The 12074-nt window shown below is 37.9% G+C and overlaps 1 long non-coding RNA gene across 1 annotated transcript in view; it reads right to left on the bottom strand.

The window, feature by feature from the left end:
• Positions 1-211: 211 nt before the first annotated feature.
• Positions 212-12074, bottom strand: part of LOC120368982 — a 31539-nt gene continuing 19676 nt past the window's right edge. The window contains exon 3 of the long non-coding RNA XR_005582868.1: positions 212-476. This is a non-coding gene — a long non-coding RNA (uncharacterized LOC120368982). The remainder of the gene's footprint in view (positions 477-12074) is intronic.

Below are 12074 nucleotides of genomic sequence, written 5' to 3' on the forward strand. Positions count from 1 at the left end.
AACTTCAAAGTCTACCCTGTTGAGTTTACTGTTCAGGTTTTTGGGTGTTTCCTGCAGTGCAAGGAGGCATCACAGTAAGGTCTGCATAGGTGAAGCCTGGTATTTCATTGATGAATCCTGTTTGTTTCCAGAGAATGTACATAAAGGCCTGTTTCCTTGAACACAATAGTAATCAAACAGCTGGACACAGTTTCTTTACTCACAGTTCAAAGACTTTTTTTCCAGCCAGCACTCTATCCAAAAGATCACTCTGAGCTTTTTTTCAGGGTCATGCTACAAGTGATTCTCTGGTGGGTTACTGGGCTTCCTTACTGCTTTCTCTGAATGCTCTGTGCAGTTTCTGCTGCTTCTCTCTCTCACATCCAGTGAATAATAGCCACCACTCTGTATTTGCATTCAGACCTCATAGCTCACCTCCGGCTCCAGCCTGGCATGCAGCCTCTGTTTTGGGAAGTGGCTCCTATTGTTTCAGCTATCTATTCCAGAAAGGAGTGTAATTACTTATCTTTATTCCAAACAAAGAGTGGCTACTATGTTCACCAGCTTCAACAAGATTTCACCCAACCCTCAATAGAATAGAATATAAAACAATTTTGTAGCCTTTTAAATTAGATGCTATTGAACGTGTTTTGGCGGACACTAGAACAATTAGCAAGCAGTGATAAACCAACACTTTTATAAAATTGCATTTAAAATGGCTAATCTGATTAATCTCAAACTTTCCCAAAAATTCGATCTGAGCAGGGAATGGTCATGAGAACAGATGCCTTAGAAAGTATGGCAATTGTGAAGTAGTTAAAATCAGCTTTTCACAAAAATTTACAGCTTTAGCTAGATAATTTCTACAATCTTACTTATGTTGTAAAAGAATTGGAAGAAGTGTTCAGAGTCCCTTTGGTGCTTAGGTTCTAAAATTGAGTAATTAATTGATGGAATGAAGATACTCTAATTTCAATTTACCAGCTGAAAGTCAACCAGTGCATGGAAATCTGATTTGCACTAGTTACCACACAAGTGGCATCAAAGGGAATATCAAAAAACTAAGTGCAATAATAACAAATTCTATTTTCAAATGCTTCTCTCATAGAAATAAAGGACTGGCAGGGACCTTGAAGTCGGCAAGTCCAGCCCCCTCTGCCGTGGCAAGACCAAGTAAACCTAGACCATCCCTGGCAGGTATTTGTCCAACTTTATTTTTAAAAGCTTTCAATTATGGGGACTCCACCACCTCTCTTGGAAACCTATTCAGGAATTTAACTACCCTTATAGTTAAAGGTTTTTCCTTAATATCTGATCTGGAGCCTCCCTTGCTGTATTTTAAGACCATTACTACTTTTTCTTCCTTCAGTGGACATGGAGAACAATTGATCACTATCCTCTTTATAACCCCTCTTAACATACTGGAAGACTGTTATCAGATCTCCGCTCAATCATCTTTTCTCAAGACTAAACATACCCAGTTTTTTAAACCCATACGTCAAGTTTACTAACCTTTTATCATTTTTGTTGCTCTCCTCTGGACTTTCCAATTTGTCCACATCTTTTCTAAATTATGGTGTCCAGAATTGACACAGTACTCCATACTGCCATACTGACTATTCTTTATAACCCTATCATCCTCCAAGTGCATACAAATTGATTGTTTAATAATTTTCTCCAGTATCTTTCCAGGTACTGAAGTTAAAATGACTGGTCTATAATTCCCTGAGCCCTTCTTTGTTCCCTTTTTTAAAGATGGGTACTAGGTTTTCTCTTCTGGAGGATGGGAGAGGTCCCAGAAGATTGGAGTTCTCAAAAGTAATTGCTAATGGCTCTGAGATTGCTTCAGCTAGTTCCTTAAGTATGCTAGACCACATTCTGTATGACCAAAAGAATGTGGCAGAATATTTTTATAAGAGTTACTCTAGCCAAGAAGTGGATTACTAATCACATATTTCCCTAACCATGTATGTGTCATTTTTCTTTGGGCAGCAGTTGAGATGTTCCAACTGGGACCATTGCTCTTACTGACCAGACTGGAAGCTAGCAGATGAAAATTGATGTGCTCTGTTGGCTTTCTCTACACTCATGCACGGGTCATATTGATACAGTGCCCAGTCTCTAGTTGTTTGGCTTATTTGGCAAGATCTTTGGCGCCAAATAGCAATGTGCTTAGATGGGAAGGCTGCATTAATCTGTATTACCCATCTGCTCCTCAAGAAGCCCACCCTTTTAATGAAAGCACATGCACGGGCAAGGAATGAAGTACCATTTACTTCATCAACAGCAGGGAGGGGGAGATCCTAGATGACAATCTGAACAGGAAAATAGACTCTTCCCTCTACTATTTTGTTATGATCTGAATTTATGGATATCGGAATTATTCTTCCAACCCTATTGTAAATTAAGCATTAGTTCTTATACTTTAAAGATTCCCAGGACACAACACTGTTGTCATGCTGAAAATCATTTATTCCTATTATTTGTTTGTGTCTCTTAGCAAGTTTCTAATCCATGATGGAACATCTCATACTCTGATTACTTCGTGCTCTTAATGAACTGTGAGGAACTGTCAAGCTTTTTGAAAATTCAGATTCTCACCTGACCTTTTTTTCTTTGACATGCTCAAAGAATTCCAATAAATTAGGGAGACGCGCTATTCTTTACAGAATCTGTGCTAATTTGACTCTATTAGACCATATATTCATGTTTTAATTATTGTTTCAACCATTTTTTCAGGATCTAAAAAAACTTAATGGGTCTCTAATTTTAGAGATCACCTCAGCCCCCATCCTTTTTTTTTTTTAAAAAAAAGACATTTAAGATTGGAACCATCTTTGTTTTAATTTGTGGTTCTATGCTAGTGTAGGAGACTGAAAATCAAACTAAAGAATAACAAAAAAACTCCAAAACTGATTAGTCTATTTTCAATTGTCAAAGATGAGTTAAACTGCAAAGATTAAATGCCATAAACAAAAAGAGCAAAGTACAAAGGTAAGTGATTTTTCAATAACTATTGAAATAATAGATATTTATATACATTATAAACATGCAAATTTAAATCTGACAATATCCCTGGAATAAGAGGACTTCAAGAAGTACAACAAAGACAACAAATATATGCTTTACTGTCTGTGGAGGATTCAATGAAGGAATAGCTTAGCTTAGTCCATGTTTTACCATTGACTTCAGGGGGAGCAGGGATAAACTTTTTTTTTTTCTTTAAATCCCATTTTACTTTACATTTAGAATATATCCCCGAGGGACACCATGAGGAGAAAGCAGTAGTTGGAGTAGGAGTATTAATGTGGGGAAGAATTGGGCTTGGATGTTAATTTTCTTTTAAATAAAATTATATATAAATAATATGGACGTGGGTTAGTTGAAAGTCTTCAGAAGATGTGCTAATGTCCTAAATGGGGTAGTCTCTCAAAATGAAATTAAATTAGTGAAAGCTGAATGAGCCCTCTAAATACCCTGCTATCTATGAATTTTATTTCCATGTATATATTGAGACCATTTGCCCGCCTCCTGCATTTTAGCCTGTGAAGTGAATTTTCATTCTTTAATTCCTCTGAGAACTTCACTTGCAGTGACTGTCTTACTAAAATCTTTCACTTTAGGATTGTGCTACTAAAGGTGGTTTAACTTGGATTAGATATTTTTACTAGTTTCACCTTTCTCAGAGCTTTGTTAGTTTAAGGATTATGAAGACTAATGCTGCAATCAATCATAGCAGATACTATTTAGCATGTGTAGTATCTCATTGTTTCTGACCTGTGTATGTCAAAAATATGTACATTTGATCTGTGGTGTATAATCTCAAATTTCCCACCAGACATTTTTTCTTAATGTTTTAATAGTGCCTGTCTCTGAGTACCCCATAATTATATGTGCAGACAACAACCAATTCTGTGCATGTACAGTTGGTACCACTGAAAGCAAGAGACATGCTTTAAAGGGATAGATTTCCCCTGCCCCCCTTTCAGGACTACTAACTAATCTGTGAAGGGTGAGAGCTGTGTTGCATCTTGAGATAAAGACGGAATATCACATGATTACAAACATTAGGGCCAGTTCCTGGGGTTGGATGATCTACACAGCACAAGCCAGTGTGCATGCGCAAAGTAGAAAGTTCACCTTTGTATGAGCCTGATCTCGCTGTAGCATTGTATAGGACATATCCTCTTGTCACGTTAGAGTAGTCTAAGGACTTAAGCGATGCCAGTTGTGAATGGCTCCAAAAGGCTGAAAAGGCAACTGAAGATTCATGTGGTAAAGTGGTGTCCCAGTTCTGCCCCGTTTCCTCCAGTCATGCCCCTGCAACACTCTCATCAGGGTGGGGGAATGGTGTAAGAGCCCCTCTACAGGCTCTTTGTCACCAGAGAATGATCTGTACTGTGCCCTATTATGCTGGCTTTAGAGTTAATGCTGTCAGTACAGTACAAACCAGCCACATGGCAGTAGAGATTCTGGCTCACTGATTCAGGGCTTGTCTACAGGGAAAACTTTTCTTAGTTATAATGATATAATTACACTGGGAAAGTTATACCAGTAGAACCCCACTGAGGATACTTTTATACCAGAATAACTATATTGGTGTAAATTCACACCCTAGGTTATACTGAAAAAACTTTCCCATGTATATGAGGCCTTATAGGCTTAGCTTGACATCAGTAACTTGCCTCATTTCTTACTGGGCATGATTGGGAAGGTTAAATTTAATATTAATTCGTAAATAAGGGCTTAACAAGCAGTATGCTAAAGTCAAAGTTTGAAACAGCTAAAATAAGAGGGAGAATACCCAGGGAACCATTTACTACAAACAAGATAAGATAATGGACAAGGAGCTAGAAATGTAGAGATGAGCTAAAGAAAAGGTTGAAGGTGGAAAATGCATGGACAGAGCATGCTGTACACTATAGGAACTGGTTCCTGCAAAGTAACCAATCCAATCCAAATACGTTCTGCAATGTATACTCTACATAATGTATAGAAAGGAAGAGGTTTGCTGTGTAACTTTGGATGTGTGGTGTGCCATATACCCAACCCTTACACTTGAGGCTGATCAACTCAGCATAGGTTTGCTGTATGGCAAATAAAGGAACCTGAGTGACTAACTCTGGAATTGGACTGAGGGGTTTTCTTTTTGGATCCCAGAACTGGACAAAGTGTTCTCCGAGAACTGGACAAGTTGAGTCGAAATCCCAACAAGCCTTAATGTCCAGGCAAATATCTTCTGTTTACAGGAAGTGCTCAACAGTAGGGAATGGGGGTAGAATAGTAATTCTTCTGGAAGCTTGGTTTTGCTTGTACTTATATACAGTTACTGCATGTATTCATTTTTCTTAGGATAGCAGTTGACGAAATTACTGAAGGGATTAGGATTTCATCTTCCTCCTTTATAGACACTGTGCTAAATTCAGCATTAAAGTTAACAGAGTGTTCAGATTTGAGTGCAGAATAGGATCTACTGTCTTTTGAGATACTAGTCTGGAACATATGGCATTGTATGGAAATGTAAAGATGTACCAGCAAAACCAGAATTAAGTGTTTTATAGACCAGTAGAATTTCCATACTCTACATTGTTAACTTGTCTGATTGTTACATGTACTTATTATCACATCTTTGTCTGACATCAATTTACAGTACACCATAAACAATAACACTGCTCTACAATTAGTAGCTTTAAGCAACATAATCTGTTAGCTTCTTCTGTTATTACTTCATCTCTTTTATTTCCTTAAAATCATTTACTTTTGTAATCTCAGATTTGGGATAACTTTCAGCTAGTTCAGATAGCATTGTTCAATGAACCATATAAAATAAAGTTTACTTATTCTGTATTTCAGGCACTTTCCTGATAGGTGTCAAACGCATGCTGTGAAGAGGGACAAATTATACTTTACATTCTGGTCTCTGGGCCAAGTCTACATAGTTTGAGAAACATGCTGCTCTTGACCCACATATCCCATCAATGACAGTGATCCACTATCATTGCCAAGAGTTAATACCTCGTTGATGTACATGTCTGCAGTTTTCACTTTTTAGAAATATTGTTTCATTCCTAAGGTTAGCTGTGCAACCAGAAAGCTTTTTTTTTTCTCTTCTTTTTAAGTGAAAAAGGGGGGCCCAGACCTCCTAGGAGTTTTTGTTGACATACCTTGCATTTTTGACAGTAGGAGTACTTTATGAAGAATAGTATGGGATGAAGTCAAACAAACAAACAAAAAATCAACACATGCCTTCAGCAAATAGTGGCACCTGTAAACATCTTTAGCAATTCCTTATCTGGCCTCAATAGAGTTTTGAGAATCATACACAAAAAACATGGCTAATATCCTGTCAGGAAATAAATATGCTAGTTTATGCTGCAAAGAATTCATGGTTCCTCTTTGGAGGGATTAGTATACTTTACTTTTGATTCTCTAATCTTTGAAATAGTGGAAATAACTGACAGTTAAAACAATGAACTTAAGAGCCAGTTGAATCTGTGTAGATGCAACCTAGAATTTTGACCTACAGTTGGAGACTGATAGCAGATATACCACCCTCCAAAAGACGTAATTGAGATTGTCAGTAAAATATAGTTGTATACTGAACTGTCCCTGATTTATACTGACATGATATTGCTTCATCACTTTACTGCTCAAATCACTCTGAAGTTGTAATCCTCTCATGAACTGTTTCAAACATAACCTACAGCGAGGCTACGGTAAAGATTTTGTAATCTCTTTTTGCAAACCACTGCAGGTTTTTATATTCTGAGTTTGAATTTGAAGTGTATACTGCACATAGGTCCAAGTGATGCTGTACCCCATAAGGGTTAGGCCTAATAAATTCAGTCTGAACAAACGTTTGAACCTTTCAGACCACTTGCGTAGCTTTGCCTATCTGCTAATGACTGGGATTGTAGTGCTGTTTCTTTGTGCAGGAATGTTGGTGGCTTGACTCCTCCAAAGAAGAACCATCTGAGAGTATATAACCATGTAGAGTTCAAACACATAATCTCTGAGTTGCCCACAATGCTAGCGCTAAAGCCTTTAATACTTTGGGACATATTGTGACCAGCATATGTAACCAAGATGTTTGCAAGTGTAGGCACAGCTGTTTTATAGCTTACTTATGCCCTTATAGGACCTTTTGAGGTCAACAAGAGACATTCCATTGTCTCATTGGGCTTTGAATCAGGCCCATAAAAAGGACGCAGGAGACTCAATCAAAAATATATTCTACTTGCCTAAAATCATCCCAACTACAAGTCCTTTACTGCAATAACACTAATATACTCCTTTAGTGCTTTATATCTTACACAAATAGCTGTAAGCCACCGACTATTTAATATAAATAGAGTTCAATATTTTTGTTACCTGAGGCTTTTCAGAACCCAAAGCAGTAGTAACTTAACTATTTCTCTCCAGGCGATGTCAGGAATAAATCAATGGGAACAGAGTGCTTCTGTACGATAAAGGATTGATACAAGCAAGTATGCTCTTATAATTACTATTTATTAGATATTAAGTGTACACACGCATTCTCAGTAGGTTTCAGACATCCCAGATATAGGTACTCATAATTTGAGATGGTTTCAAGTGATAACCAGTGGGGCTTCCAGGGACCCTCTTTCCTTCCAGCTGATGGGTAATTTAGATGTCAGCTCCTTGCCCAAAGAAAAGCTCCCTCAAATTGTATTTACTCCAAGGTATTTACTTTTACTTAATCTTTTATAGCTAACTCTAACAAAATACATAACCTGTAGTGACTCCTAGTGGGTCAGCATAATAACCTCTACTGGGTCACCAGATCACCTAATTTCAGCAAACTACTCATTATCTCAAAACATTTCTAATAATATTTCTAGCCATAACAACAATATATCAGGGGCACCTAAAACCAAGGCTGCTATTCACTCACTCTCTTCCATAACTTTCTGTCACATCCTCTCATTCTGATTAACAAACTGCAAGCATGCAGCTGTCTGACCTTGTCTCACAAAGGCCTAAGATTATTTCTCGCTATGTGATGTTTGGTTTTCAGCTGGCAGTGGCTGAACATACAGAATGCCTGACTGCGGTACTGTCGAGTTCTGGAGTACATGCAGGAATGTCAAATTCCAGGGTAACGCTTTCACTAGTGACTTTCATATTTTAGGTGCAAAATCCTGGCCCCATTGACTTCAGTGGGGTAAAGGTTTCATCTTGGATGTCAAAGTTTTGTTTCTACTCTCTCACAGTTCCCATTCTTCTCACTTATTCCTAGTTGTTCCTAGACATATAATGTCACTGCCTCAGATCCAGTGTCCAGTCACTATTACTGTTTCATTAAAAAAACAAAACAAAAAACCCAAAACCTAAAGCAGAGTTGAGATGCTTGAACACTTTAATTAAGCCAGGCTTCAGACAAGTCCTTTGGACTCAATACAAAAATTGAGCATGTTATTTAAAACTTACAGTTGAGAGACTTGACAAACTGTACAAAAACACTTCAAGCAAAGGCTTGCTTGCTAGCTCAGTAAAATGTAAATATTTTTTGTGCTTTTGCCTTTTTTGTACAAAGACATGACGCACCAGGCTAATGCTTGATTTGACATGGAATGGGCTAGACACTTACTGCTGATTTATTTTGTACTTAAAACTAATTTCCCAGTGTAATGCGATAGATCATGTACACAAATTGCAGAATATTTTTTTTCAGAACAGGCAGTTGCAATCTTTTTTTTTGTAGGAGCTTGTAATTGTTTTAAATGTGTTTTTTGCTTCACATAAAGTTGACTAAAACAGAACAAGCGGCAATGCATAATGAACCTAAGATGAACACACACTCTTTATATTGGTACATCACTAAATTATCTGAAGTTACTTAGGCTTTCATGTAGTTTCAGCTGCATGTTTGCTGGTCTTTTTGAATAGATTAGTGTGTACTGTTATTATTTCCCCACTACAGGGGAGTTACCTTTGGGTAACATGACAGGACTCTCTTCTCTGCTCTTTAGACCACCTCAAACAGCCAAGACATCTTTCAAGGTTTGTAAACACCATTGTGTCATTTATTAGGTCCCCTCCTAGTACAGCCTTGTTCAGCAACACAGAAGTGGGCATAAGCTTCCTTCTTAGCCCACACTCTAGGATGGGAGTGGGAAAGGTGTCTCTATCTTGAGATCCTGTAGCCCCTGCCAGTCTCCCCTGGCACTTTCTTCCTGTCTCTTAATTGTTCCCAACCAATGAGTTGATTGTTCTCATTAGCTCATCAGCATCCTGCCTAATTAAGCTATTGAGTACCCATCTTCCAATTAAGTCCCCTCTGAGGGAATAGCTAGCACCTAAGGATACAGCTACACAACATTAAAACACTTGCAGGTGGCCTGGGTCAGCTGACTCAGGCTGCAGGGCGGTTTAGAGGTTTGGTCTGGAGCCACGAGGTGGGAGGGTCCCAAACCCCGGCCTTCTGCCTGAGCCCAAATGTCTACACAGAAGTTTTTAGCCCTGTGGCCTGAGCCCTATAAGCCTGAGTCAGCTGACCTGGGCCAGCCATGGCTGTGCTGCAGATCCTTTATTCAAGTGCAGATGTATCCTTAGCTGATCCATAACTCTGGTCTCTCTAGGCTCCTAGCACTCTGTCACAGGTAAGATGTTGCAGCTTTCAGAGAAGCTGATTGATAGACACTAAAATGTCACCTAGAAGTAGCACTTGTTTAGAATATTCAAACCAAATGGGGGTATGGTAATTAGGGATGGCAAGCTAATCATCTTTAATTTTGATGGTCATATTAAATAAGAGACTGGATTCTCTTATTTTACTTTCTCTGATCTGTGGGGATAGGTTATAAAATGTATCTTCCCAGCATCCCCATGTGAGTACGCACTTGCTGTTTACACCCAAGCTCTTTCTGGGCCTGTGATTTATTTTAAAGATATATTTTTTCTATGTAACATTTCCAGGGCTGCTTCATAAATAGGAGAAAGCCTATGTCCCTCACTCTAACTTTTAAAAAAGGATCCCAATCTGTTTCCGAACATCCAAGTCTGCTCATTACTTTTCACCCTGAGGTGTTTAGTTACTGCAATGACGGGCACCAATATAAGAATCTGTGTGTATATCTAGTTAGATTAGTTCTTGATAACATTGCCACGATGGAGCAGCTATTTACATGTATATTTTGTCTTGCTGCTATTTAACGTATTTTAAGAGTTAATTGGTGGTGTGTTTGGCCTGCAGTACTAAGGACAGAACTTGGCGCTGCTATATACGTTTAAAGAGGAGTCTTGCCAGTGCATTATAATAAGTAAATCTATCATAAGGAGCAAACGTACTTAGAATTTTAAGTGAAGATTTCTTTTAATCTTTTTAATTGTATGTATGTAGGTGCCACTCTGGGTAATTGGATTAAGACTGTACACTCCAAGGCAGGGACTATCTTTTTGCTGTGTGTGCACAATACCTAGCACCTGGAAGCCCCACCCTTCTCGTGTTATCAGATCACAATAAATTAATGATACCCATCTTTTTTTGGGTTAAGAAGCTAGTGGAAAAAATATCTGGGCACCCAATACGCAGATATACTATGTTTGCATTTGAGGCTAATCTGATGATAAATTCTTTTTCAGATCAAAATCTTTTTATTATCTCATCTGACACAGGCTCTTCCCCTTCATCTTAAATTAGAGGAGCAAACAATTCTTATGCCTCGACAATCAGTTCCCATTATTTTAGTCTTCGATTTGCTCATTAATGTTCTTGGCTTCTGTTCCCTGTATTGTATACTTATTGTTTTCCATAAACGATTCTGGTTGCTGTTGACTTTCTCAATATATTTTAATTTTTCCCCCTGAATCTGATTTTCAGTATCCAGAAGTCTTCACTTTCATTGTGTGGCATTGAGGCGGGAGTATTATCTTTAATTACTAATACAGCACTCTCCTCTAACTTTTATCCTCAGTGCTCAATAGGACTTTTTTTGTGTCTGCTTTCCCTATCATCTGCCTATAGTTTCTTTAATTTGCTATGGCTTACAGAGGAATAGAAAGTTCTTTTCAATAGCTCTAATGATATTTCAGCTGCAACTGTCAATTGTGGTACCTGCCATTGTCTAATCCTTTTTGGTATGATGTCTATATATTTCCCAGTTATTTAGAGGGTGTAATTCTCTTAGTGCAATGTAGTAAAATTCTAGATTTAAGATATGAAATAAATGAAAATTTCATACATGAATGGTTTATATTTATATGTCATAGAAACACTTCAAGATATCTTAAGTAGTGTAGGACTGTCGGAACAAAACCAACCTCGTGTCAATAAGCATACCAAGCCATGGCCATAAATGTTAGTCATGTATTTATCCTCTGAAGCCTCCATAATATAAAGATTATGATAATAGAAGATTTTTTTCAGGAACAGTTGTATCACTATTGGAAGAGAATTAACTATTTTCTATAATGTACATGAGGTATACAGCGGTCACTGTTAAAAGCTTGCCCATTGTGTAAGAACTTATTTCATATTGTTGAGGTATTTTGTAGTAATTCGTTTTCCAAGATCAGGAATACCTAGTCCTAGACAATGTTAACATTCATTGTAAATGGTAATTTTCAAGTTTTTAATGGTAACCACTGTATCGTCCACCTTGAGCTTTGCGTATATAGTAACATGAAATGTCATTTGACCATTTTAGCTGGAGTTTTCAAAGGGACCAAAGTGTGTGGGAGTCAGGTGCCTAACTTCTTACAGAATCACAGCTTTAATTATTGGCTAGTTTTGTGCCGCAGCAAACTTTGAAAGATTGCTGACATTTTAATGACCATGCCATTGGTGGATCTGGCCCTTTAAGAGGGCTAAAGCTATGAGACACTGTCCCTTGCCATACTGGCAGTGTCAGGGTTACGTGTCAGAAGATGCTCCCCTTCATTCCTATGAACAAGGCTTGTGCTCTGGAGTTGGGTTTTGTTGTGTGGGCCTTAATTCACAGGAGATTAGGGGAGAGAATAGGGATTTTGAGTGAGCTCTGTTAAAGGGACACTGACACCTTTTAAACTCATGATTTTTTTTTAATCTAGTTTTGAATTGATTTTTGCATTGATGGTATCCCTTTAAGCAAAAG

Source organism: Mauremys reevesii, linkage group 7 (genome assembly GCF_016161935.1).
Source record: "Mauremys reevesii isolate NIE-2019 linkage group 7, ASM1616193v1, whole genome shotgun sequence".
Taxonomy (NCBI): Eukaryota; Metazoa; Chordata; order Testudines; family Geoemydidae; genus Mauremys; species Mauremys reevesii.